This window comes from Bombina bombina, chromosome 7 (assembly GCF_027579735.1).
Source record: "Bombina bombina isolate aBomBom1 chromosome 7, aBomBom1.pri, whole genome shotgun sequence".
Lineage (NCBI taxonomy): Eukaryota > Metazoa > Chordata > Amphibia > Anura > Bombinatoridae > Bombina > Bombina bombina.
Genome location: NC_069505.1, coordinates 300,779,722 through 300,790,895, shown reverse-complemented (window position 1 = coordinate 300,790,895; position 11,174 = coordinate 300,779,722).

Below are 11,174 nucleotides of genomic sequence, written 5' to 3'. Positions count from 1 at the left end.
ATTCAAACCAGAAAATTGTAAAGCAAATTTATACTTTGGTTTCCCCCATTTGGGCAATGACAGATTGTAGGAAACAACAAAAGAATGATTGAGGACTTGCACTAATCGTGCCAATTGATATAAATTAGTGTGTCAGCGGTAGGATACAGCGTTCCGTAGGATTTACACCTCATTAGCTTGCAAGTGCTTAATGAATCAAAAGGGCCCAGTAGCACATTTATAATTAATAGTTTTAGCAACAGGACAGTCATATTTTTTATTTTATTATTATTCATGATTGGTTCAGCATTTTCAGAGCAAACAGTATAATCTTCTGCTTGTGAAAAGGGAGTTTAAAAGGTTATTCTGATGCATCTAATATGTGTAATTTAAATATTGCTGACCCTTAAAGGGACAATTTACAAAAAAATTGGCTTCCCTTTAATTTGTTCCCAATGATCCACTTTACCTGCTGGAGTGTATTAAATTGTTTACAAGTATTTTCTTTACCCTTATATAGGCATTTGAAATAGTTGATTTTGCCTGCGGTATCCCCACTGGAACGGTTCCCTAGTCACATACATGGACAATGTGTGACACAATGCCATCTATTGGTTGAACTATTAAAAAAACAAACAAACATCATAACACAGCGCCGTCTATTGGTTGCAAGCTGACTCATTTGCATATATTTGCTTAGGTGAAAATACCAACAGATAAATGTCATTTTTACTGTTTAGAACTACCTGAATCCTCTATCCTGTTGGCAAAGTTATATTCCCTTAGTATATTGTTTTCTTTATGTTTTCCTATGTTTATGTTTTATGGAGTGTGTGTCACCATAAGCTTACTAGTGTGTTTGTAGAAGCTAGTTGTGGGTGAAATAAAACAGTAGTAGTAGTTTTTTCTGGAACAGTTGGTCTTGTCAGGAATACCAGTAGCAGAGGTTTTGGCTGCTTCTTTCCCTGCAAGGGACACCTGCTACAGAGTCTGTGGGCCTGTATGCAAATAACTGGCCTTGTAAACCCCAAATGTCTTTTTAAAGACAGTGCAGGGAAAGGAATCAATACCTAAATGAAGAAGAGTGTGGTAGAGAGGCAGAGGGGATGTTACCTGCCTGAAAGGAGCAGCAAGGCAGAGGGATCTATTCCTGCCTAGAAGCAGATAGTCAGAAGGGACGCCACCTATCTGAGAGCCCACTGAGACCAACCCAGCTGGGGAAGATACAGCCAATGGCTTGACCCCGGTCTCAGCAACTATAGCTCTGGTCCCATTATCCGGTTGCCATCTCTGGGTATGGGCAGAGGAAGGGAGACCCCTAGCGGAGTACAGCTACACTCACCTATTCTGAAAGTTTCTGGCCTTAGGTCCAAGCTATAGATAAGCTGTGGGAACACAGCCAGCAGAAGAAATTACACTCCCAGTTGGGTATAGAAGATATAAGGTAATAAAATGTTAATTTTCCATTGTTCTCTCCAAGGGGCCTATCTATCAAGCTCCGAATGGAGCTTGACGCCCCGTGTTTCTGCCGAGCCTGCAGGCTCGCCAGAAACAGCAGTTATGTAGCAGCGGTCTAAAGACTGCTGCTCCATAACCCTGTCCGCCTGCTCTGAAGAGGTGGACAGGAATCGCCAGAATTCAACCCATTCGAGTACGATCGAGTGTCAGGGTGCCAGGAATCAGACTGAGACAAGAAGTGCAAAAATAATCACACCTTTATTAATAGCAAAAAATAATAAAAATTCCACAAGTCAAATAACAAGCCAGGAATCAAAACCAGAGCTGGTAGTCAGACGAGCCGAGTCAGGAGCCAAAGCGAATAGTCAGACGAGCTGGAATCAGGAACAAGGAAAACAGCAGAGTCAGGAACAAGTCAGGGATCAGGAACCAGGAAGGACGTCAGGCAGCCAGGTAATACACAGGAACTCTCACAAACAGGTCTGAGACAACGCAAAGGCAAAGCATACTGATCAGAGGCCCTTTAAATAATAAGTGATGACATCACAATTCTGAGACTGCATCCTGTCTCACATGGATGATGCACACCAGTCTGGCCATAAAAGGAAGTGCAGGAATTGAGCAGCATCCCCCACAATGCACCATAGTCAGGAAGAGAGGTGAGTAAAATGGCTGCCAGCAGCACATGGCAAACACAACAGGGAAAAAACCCTGACAGTACCCTCCCCTCAATGACCCCTCCCCCGCGGGAGGACAAAAGGCTTATTGGGGAAACGAGCATGGAAGGCACGGAGGAGGGCGGGAGCATGAACATCAGAGGAGGGAACCCAAGAATGCTCCTCCGGACCGTAGCCTCTCCAGTGAACCAAATACTGTACACGGCCCCTGGACATACGAGAGTCGATAATGCTGCTGGCCTCATACTCCTCATGGTTGTCAACAAAGATAGGACGGGGATGAGGCAACACAGTGGTAAACCGATTACAAACCAATGGTTTCAAGAGGGAGACATGAAAAACATTGGAGATGCGCATAGCAGGAGGAAGGTCAAGAGCGTAGGCCACAGGATTAACCCGTCAGAGTATTCGAAAAGGACCAACATAATGGGGAGCCAATTTATTGGAAGGCACACGAAGGTTCAAGTTGCGGGAGGACAGCCAAACTCTCTCACCAACCTGGTAGGAAGGTGCGGGCAGATGCCTACGATCAGCCTGGAACTTTTGGCGCTGCATAGAACGATGAAGGCAATCCTGAATCTGCACCCACGTGGAACGGAGTTGCCGGAGATGCTCCTCCAAAGCTGGAATACCCTGAGACATGAATGAATAGGGCAACAAGGATGGTTGAAACCCATAATTCGCCATGAACGGGGATATCTTGGAGGAAGCATTAATAGCGCTATTACGAGCAAACTCTGCCCAAGGTAACAGTTCAGACCAATTATTGTAGTGATCTGAGACATAGCAACAGAGGAACTGTTCCAGAGCTTGATTAGACCGTTCCGCAGCCCCATTGGATTGAGGGTGATATGCCGAGGAGAAGGAAAGCTGGATCCCCATTTGAGCACAAAAGGAACGCCAAAATCTGGAGACAAACTGGCTACCCTGGTCCGACACTATCTACTTGGGTAACCCATGTAAACGGAAGACCTCCCGGGCACAAATTGAAGCAAGCTCCTGAGCGGTAGGCAGCTTCATCAAGGGAATGCAATGTGACATTTTAGAAAAACGGTCAACCATCATAAGGATAACAGTATTGCCATTGGAAACAGGGAGCTCGACAATGAAGTCCATGGAAAGATGTGTCCAAGGACGCTCACCATTAGCAATAGGTTGAAGAAGACCCACAGGAAGACGTCGAGGAGTCTTATTCCGTGCACAAACTGAGCAGGAGGCAACATAAGCAGCAACATCAGAACGAAGACCTGGCCACCAGAATTGTCGAGTGACAGACCAAATCATTTGGTTCTTGCCTGGGTGACCTGCGGCTTTAGGATAGTGGTAAGTGTGCAAAAGTTTAGTTCAAAGATTCTCAGGAACAAAACACTTACCACTAGGCTTCTCAGGAGGTGCATTGGTTTGTGCAGCCAGGATCTCCTCCCCCAAGGGAGAAGTCAAATTAGTACGTATGGTAGCCAAAATATGGTCAGGAGGTATAACAGGAGTAGGTACAGACTCCTCCTTGGACAGAGGCGAAAATTGTCGAGAGAGGGCATTCAGCCCTAACATTCTTACTACCAGGCAGGTAGGAGACCACATAATTAAACCAGGACACAAATAGCACCCATCTGGCCTGTCGGGGCGACAAACGTTTTGCTTCAGATAGATAAGTTAAATTCTTGTGGTCAGTAAGAATGAGCACTGGCACGCTAGTACCCTCGAGAAGATGCCTACATTCTTTAAGTGCCAAAATTATGGCCAGTAATTCCCTGTGGCCAATTTCATAATTGCACTCCGCTGGAGACAATTTCTTAGAGAAGAAACCACACGGATGCAAGGAACCGTCAGGCGTAGGACGTTGAGACAAGAGGGCACCTACTCCAGTCTCAGGTGCATCAACCTCAAGAACGAAAGGCAGGACAGGGTTAGGATGAGCCAGAACTGGAGCGGCAGCAAAGGCAGTCTTAAGACTATCAAAGGCCTTAATGGCAGTAGGTGACCAATGGAGTGGATCATTCTCTTTACGGGTCATGTCTGTGATAGGTTTGACTAAGGAAGAAAAGTTTTTAATAAACTTTCTATAGTAATTGGCAAACCCCAAAAACGTTGAATAGACCGAAGACCAACTGGGCGAGGCCACTGCAGAACTGCAGATAACTTGTCAGGATCCATGGAGAACCCTGCAACGGAGATAACATAACCTAGGAAGGTTACTTGAGTCTGATGGAACTCACATTTCTCGAGTTTACAAAACAGGCCGTTCTCACATAGTCTCTGAAGAACCCGTGTAACATCAGAATGATGAGCCTCAAGTGTGGGTGAGTGTATGAGGATGTCGTCTAAATACACCACAACACATTGTTGCAACATATCTCGTAGGACATCATTAATAAATTCCTGAAAAACAGCAGGAGCATTACATAGGCCAAAGGGCATTACAAGATACTCATAATGCCCGCTCCTGGTGTTAAATGCTGTTTTCCATTCGTGGCCCTCCTTAATCCTAACGAGATTGTATGCTCCTCTCAAATCAAGTTTAGTAAAGACCGTAGCTCCCTTGAGGCGGTCAAAGAGTTCCGTAATAAGCGGAATAGGGTAAGCATTCTTAATGGTAAGATGATTAAGACCCCTATAATCGATACATGGTCTTAACTCACCACCCTTTTTCTTCACAAAGAAGAAGCCAGCCCCTGCAGGAGAGCAGGATTTGCGGATGATCCCCCGCGACAGAGCATCGGCAACATACTCCTCCATAGCACAATTCTCTGCAACAGACAGAGGGTACACCCGGCACCGAGGAGGAATGGCTCTGGGTTACAGGTCTATGGCACAATCATAAGACCGGTGAGGAGGCAACGTACCGGCACGCACCTTGTCAAACACGTCTAGGAACTCTCGGTACTCCTCTGGCAATTGAGAAACCGAAGATGTACAAGACTTTAACTGGTTTCTCTCTCTGAGTCTGATGTCAATTAGGATCAAAAAAGACACCAATGCCTCGAGATCCTCTGGTAAATCTCTGGCAGCAACTTCGTCTTTAATCGCATAAGAGAGCCCATGAAAGAAGGCAGCAACAAGGGCTTCATTGTTCCAACCTACCTCTGTGGCAAGTGTACGGAACTCAATAGCATACTGAGCAACAGATCTTGTACCTTGCTGAATGGACATGAGTCGTTTAGCAGCAGAGGAGGAGCGAGCCGGAACATCAAATACCCTTCGAAAGGAGGCCACAAATTCAGGGTAATTTGAAATCACAGGTTTATTAGTCTCCCACAAGGGATTAGCCCAGGCAAGAGCTGTGTCAGAGAGTAACAAGATGAGAAATCCCACCTTAGCTCTGTCTGAGGGAAACGCCTGAGGTAACATCTCAAAGTAAATGCACACTTGGTTCAAAAACCCTCTGCACTGAATAGGATTGCCTCCATATCGCTAAGGTAGAGGTGCAGAACCGGACATGCTCCTGGTAGGCATAGGTGCAGCAGCGGAAACAGGAGCAGCCATAACTTGCAGGACACTTTGGTCCAAATGTGCAGTGCGAGTCAGCAGGGTTTGCAGGGCTAGTGCAAATTGATCCAAGCGGTTATCTTCTACATCCATCCTGGAAATGATGGCAGGTAAAGGTGGATTATTAGCACCATCAAGATTCATGGCCTTTGCGTATTGTCAGGGTGCAAGGAATCAGACTGAGACGAGAAGTGCAAAAATAATCACACCTTTATTAATAGCAAAAAATAATAAAAAGTCCACGAGTCAAATAACAAGCCAGGAATCAAAACCAGAGCTGGTAGTCAGACGAGCCGAGTCAGGAGCCAAAGCGAATAGTCAGACGAGCCGGAATCAGGAACAAGGAAAAAAGCAGAGTCAGGAACAAGCCAGGGATCAGGAACCAGGAAGGACATCAGGCAGCCAGGTAATACACAGGAACTCTCACAAACAGGTCTGAGACAATGCAAAGGCAAAGCATACTGAACAGAGGCCCTTTAAATAATAAGTGATGACATCACAATTTTGAGACTGCATCCTGTCTCATATGGATAATGCACATCAGTCTGGCCATAAAAGGAAGTGCAGGAATTGAGCAGCATCCCCCACATGCACCATAGTCAGGACGAGAGGTGAGTAAAATGGCTGCCAGCAGCACATGGCAAACACAACAGGGAAAAAACCCTGACATCGGGTTGATTGACACCTCCCTGCTGGCAGCCCATTGGCCCCGAGTCTGCAGGGGGCAGCTTTGCACCAGAAGCTCTTGTGAGCTGCTGGTGCAATGCTGAATACGGAGAGCGTATTGCTGTCCGCATTCAGCAAGGTCTTGCGGACCTGATCCTCCAAGTATTGGTAATTGGTTTATGGACAATTTTATAGTATACTGTCCCTTTAAGTGCAATGTTTCACTTGATAATAATTGTCAAGTTACTGGTTCCAAATGAGCCATTTTTAAAGGTGACACAATTACAATTAGACTTTTTTTTAGAGAGTTGCGGTGGTCGGTGCACCAAGATGGTTGCAAAGAATTGAGGCTCTATGAAAACCTTTGTATTTGTAAATTGTTGGCAGCAGAAATCTTTTGCCTGTGTCTGTCCCCCGGGAACATCAGTGGACAGAGATTTTGTCAACCTCTCTACCCTGGAAAGGAATATTTACTAGAAGGGACTTTCCCTGAGATAACGGCAGACACTTGTGTCAGACATCTATTTTCCCTAGCTAATGTTTTTCTTTACTTGAACCTCAATATGAGAGATGTGTGCACTTTATCACCAAAGAACTGGCTGCAGTATCAGCCTCTTGATCTGCCCTTTATGGGGAAGTACGGCTGCTGGGCAAACTACTGAGTCAGGGGTTCCTGCCTACAAACATGACTGTGATGATCCCCTAAAAATGAATCCGATACCTCACATTTTTTTCCCCATTTGCCGATAACCTGGAAGCCTTGTTGTTAGCATCACATAGTGACTACCATTCATGTTCTGAGGACCACAACATCCCAGAGGAACCCTACGGAATGGCACTAGATACACAGGCTCCTGCACATCTTATTGCATTACAGTTTGGCTAGATGATCAAGTGGTCCAAGCCTTTAATAACCCTGCTCCCAAATCACCAGAGAATGAAGGATGAACTTAAAGGGACACAAAACCCTTTTTTTTTCCTGATTCAGATAGAGCATGCAATTTTGGTTATGCAAAACTGGGGAATGGGTAATAAAGGGATTATCTATTGTTTAAAACAATAAACATTCTATTGTAGACTGTCCCTTTAAAATTGTATGTTCTATCGAAATCATGAAAGAGGAAATGTGTGTTTTATGTCCTTTTAAAAGTGGCAAATCTTCACAAATCTAATAAGTAAACATAAGTGTATTCACCAGTAGAACAAGCTATTGTTTGCATAAAAGATGATTTTTTTTTTAGATAGAACAAAGAAATATCACTGAACAGAATGTGTCTTTCACTCAGGCTGACCTAAACTGATGGGCTGGCTGTTAGCTTTACATGTGTCTGATTTAATCTTCTGAGAAGTGGGAAATCTCCAATCTTAAATGTTTACACTCACACTCTGAAGTGTAATTATCTGCACTAATGAGGGCTGTTGTACATCAATCAATAGTCTAGGGCTTTCTGGCTGTGATTGGATCTGACTGCACTTGTTTTGTTTTTATCTGGTAGCTGCATCAGGGTTAGGTAAATCCTCTATGTCAGTGTTTCTCAACCACAGTCCTCAAGTAACCCCAACAGGCCAGGTTTTCATTATAGCTGAACTAGAGTACAGGTAAAATATTAAGCTAATCTGTAACAATGGGTACTAACCTGCTCTAACCCATCAGTTGATTATTTCACCTGTGCTCTAGTTTAGATATCATGAAAATCTGTCTTCTTATGGGTACTTGACCGCGGTTGAGAATCATTGCCCTATGTGTTAGGTCTGAAGTCACTTTTTGATTGGTGCTTCACAATCTTTTTTTGTGTAAATGTTCTGTGGAACCAGTTCCTACTCAGCATGTGCACGAATTTACAGTATATAGGTACACACATTTTGTGATTGGCTGATGGCTGTCATATGGTACAGAGGGAGGAAAATGGAAGTAACTGAAATTTGTCAGCAAAAAAAATAGTACTCTTTGGTATTATAATGTGTTTTTATTATGCATCTGTTGCTTATGCAATCATAGTGTATTTAATGTTCCTTTGATATTTTAGTGTACAAGAAATAATAATAATCAAACGCATTCACTTCCAGAAAGCCAGTACAGTGCAAATCCTTAGCTGAACACGGACAATGATTTGCGGCTAAAGGGACACTCAAGTCAAAATTAAACTTTCATGATTCAGATAAAGGAGGCAATTTTTAACAACTTTCCAATTTACTTCCATTAACAAAATGTGCACCGTCTTTTTATATTTACTCTTTTTTAGTCACCAGCTCCTACTGAGCATGTGCAAGAATTCACAGAATATATGTATATGCATTTGTGATTGGCTGATTGCAGTCACATGATACAGGGGGAGTGGAAATAGACAACATTTCTCATTAAAAAAATCTACTCATTTGGGGCACGATTCTATATACATCGTAGTTTGCGGCGCAAGTGAGGGAACCCCCGCCGCCCGTAGTTTCAGCTCGCAACTCGAGCTATCCAATATACCCTGCAATTGCTAAAGTGCCGTAAGTCGGATAAACCAGCGATGTCCAGAAATCTGCGTAAGTACAAATTTCTGGAGTCGCCAGTGACTTAAGGTACTTTAGAAACTGCCGGCGCCTACAAAACCTGACTAAGTTATAAAATCTCCCGTACTGTCTAACACGCCTCCCAAACATAGCCTGACACGTATACCCCTCTATCCGCTATCCCCCCTCACTCTCCTAATAATAAATGTATTAACCCCTAAACCGCCGCTCCCGGACCCCGCCGCACCTAATAAAGTTATTAACCCCTAAACCGCCGCTCCCGGACCCCGCCGCCACCTACATTAACTACCCCCTAATGTGAGCCCCTTATACCGCCGCCACCTACATTAACTACCCCCTAATGTGAGCTCCTACCCCGCCGCCAGCTATATTAAAATTATTAACCCCTAATCTAATCCCACAATACCGCCGCCAGCTATATTAAATTATTAACCCCTAATCTAATCCCCCTATACCGCCGCCACCTATATTAAATTAATTAACCCCTAAAATACTAAACTATCCCTGCCACTAAACCTAAGTCTAACCTTACAAATAGCCCTGAAAAGGGCTTTTTGCGTGTCATTGCCCCAAAGTAAACAGCTCTATTGCCAGCCCTTAAAAGGGCTTTTTGCGGGGCTTTGCCCCAAAGTAATCAGCTCTTTTACCAGCCCTTAAAAGGGCTTTTTGCGGGGCATTGTCACAAAGTAATCAGCTCTTTTGCCTCTAATCTAAATCCCCCTACACCGCCGCCACCTATAATAAATGTATTACCCCCTAATCTAATCCCCCTACACAGCTGCCACCTATATTAACTATATTAACCCTAATTATATTAGGGTTAATATAGTTAATATAGTTATTATATTATGTATATTAACTATATTAACCCTAATTATATTAGGGTTAATATAGTTAATATAGTTATTATATTATATATGCATTAAGTATAATAACCCTATCTAACTCTAACACCCCTAACTAAATTCTTATTAAAATAAATCTAATTAATATTAATATTATTATTTAAAATATTCCTATTTAAATCTAAATACTTACCTATAAAATAAACCCTAAAATAGCTACAATATAATTAATAATTACATTGTAGCTATTTTAGGGTTTATATTTATTTTACAGGTAACTTGGTATTTATTTTAACTAGGTACAATAGCTATTAAATAGTTAATAACTATTTAATAGCTACCTTGTTAAAATAATTACCAATTTACCTGTAAACCTACACTATCAATAAATTAAATAAACTACAAATATCTAAACTAAAATACAATTAAATACACTAAACTAAATTACAAAAACAAACAAACACTAAATTACAAAAAATAAAAAAATTACAAGAAGTTTAAGATAATTACACCTATTCTAAGCCCCCTAATAAAATAATAAAGCCCCCCAAAATAAAAAAAATGCCCTACCCTATTCTAAATTAAAAATTAACCAGCTCTTTTACCAGCCCTTAAAATGGCTTTTTGCAGGGCATGCCCCAAAGTAATCAGTTCTTTTGCCTTTAAAAAAAAACACAATACCACCCCCCAACATTAAAACCCACCACCCACATACCCCTACTCTAAACCCACCCAAACCCCCCTTAAAAAACCTAACACTAAGCCCCAGAAGATCTCCCTACCTTGAGTTGTCTTCACCCAGCCGGGCCGAACTCTTCATCCAATACGGGCGATGTCTTCATCCAAGCGGCAAAGAAGAAGTCTTCCATCCGGCGATGTCTTCATCCAAGCGGCAAAGAAGAAGTCTTCCATCCCGGCGATGTCTTCATCTAAGCGGCAAAGAAGAGGTCCTCCATCGGGGTGAAGTCTTCCTCCAAGCGGCATCTTCAATCTTCTTTCTTCCGGCTTCTTCCGACCTCCTACGCGGAACATCCAGCTGGCCCGACGACTGAGCGACGAATGAAGTATCCTTTAAATGACGTCATCCAAGATGGCGTCCCTCAAATTCCGATTGGCTGATAGGATTCTATCAGCCAATCGGAATTAAGGTAAGAAAATCTGATTGGCTGATTCAATCAGCCAATCAGATTGAGCTCGCATTCTATTGGCTGTTCCAATCAGCGGCGGTTTAGGGGTTAAATACTTTATTAGGGATTGCGGCGGGGGATCGCGGTTGACAGGTAGATAGACATTGTGCATGCGTTAGGTGTTAGGTTTTATTTAGCAGTTCGCGGTTGACAGGTAGATAGACATTGGGCATGCGTTAGGTGTTTTGCAGCTAGTTTAGGGAGTTACGGGGCTCCAATAGACAGTGTAAGGCTTACTACGCCTGCAATTTGTGGCGAGGTGAAAATGGAGTAGGATTTCTCCATTTTCACCACGTAAGTCCTTACGCTGTATATTGGATACCAAACTGCGCTGGTTTGGTATAACTATCTATGGGCCA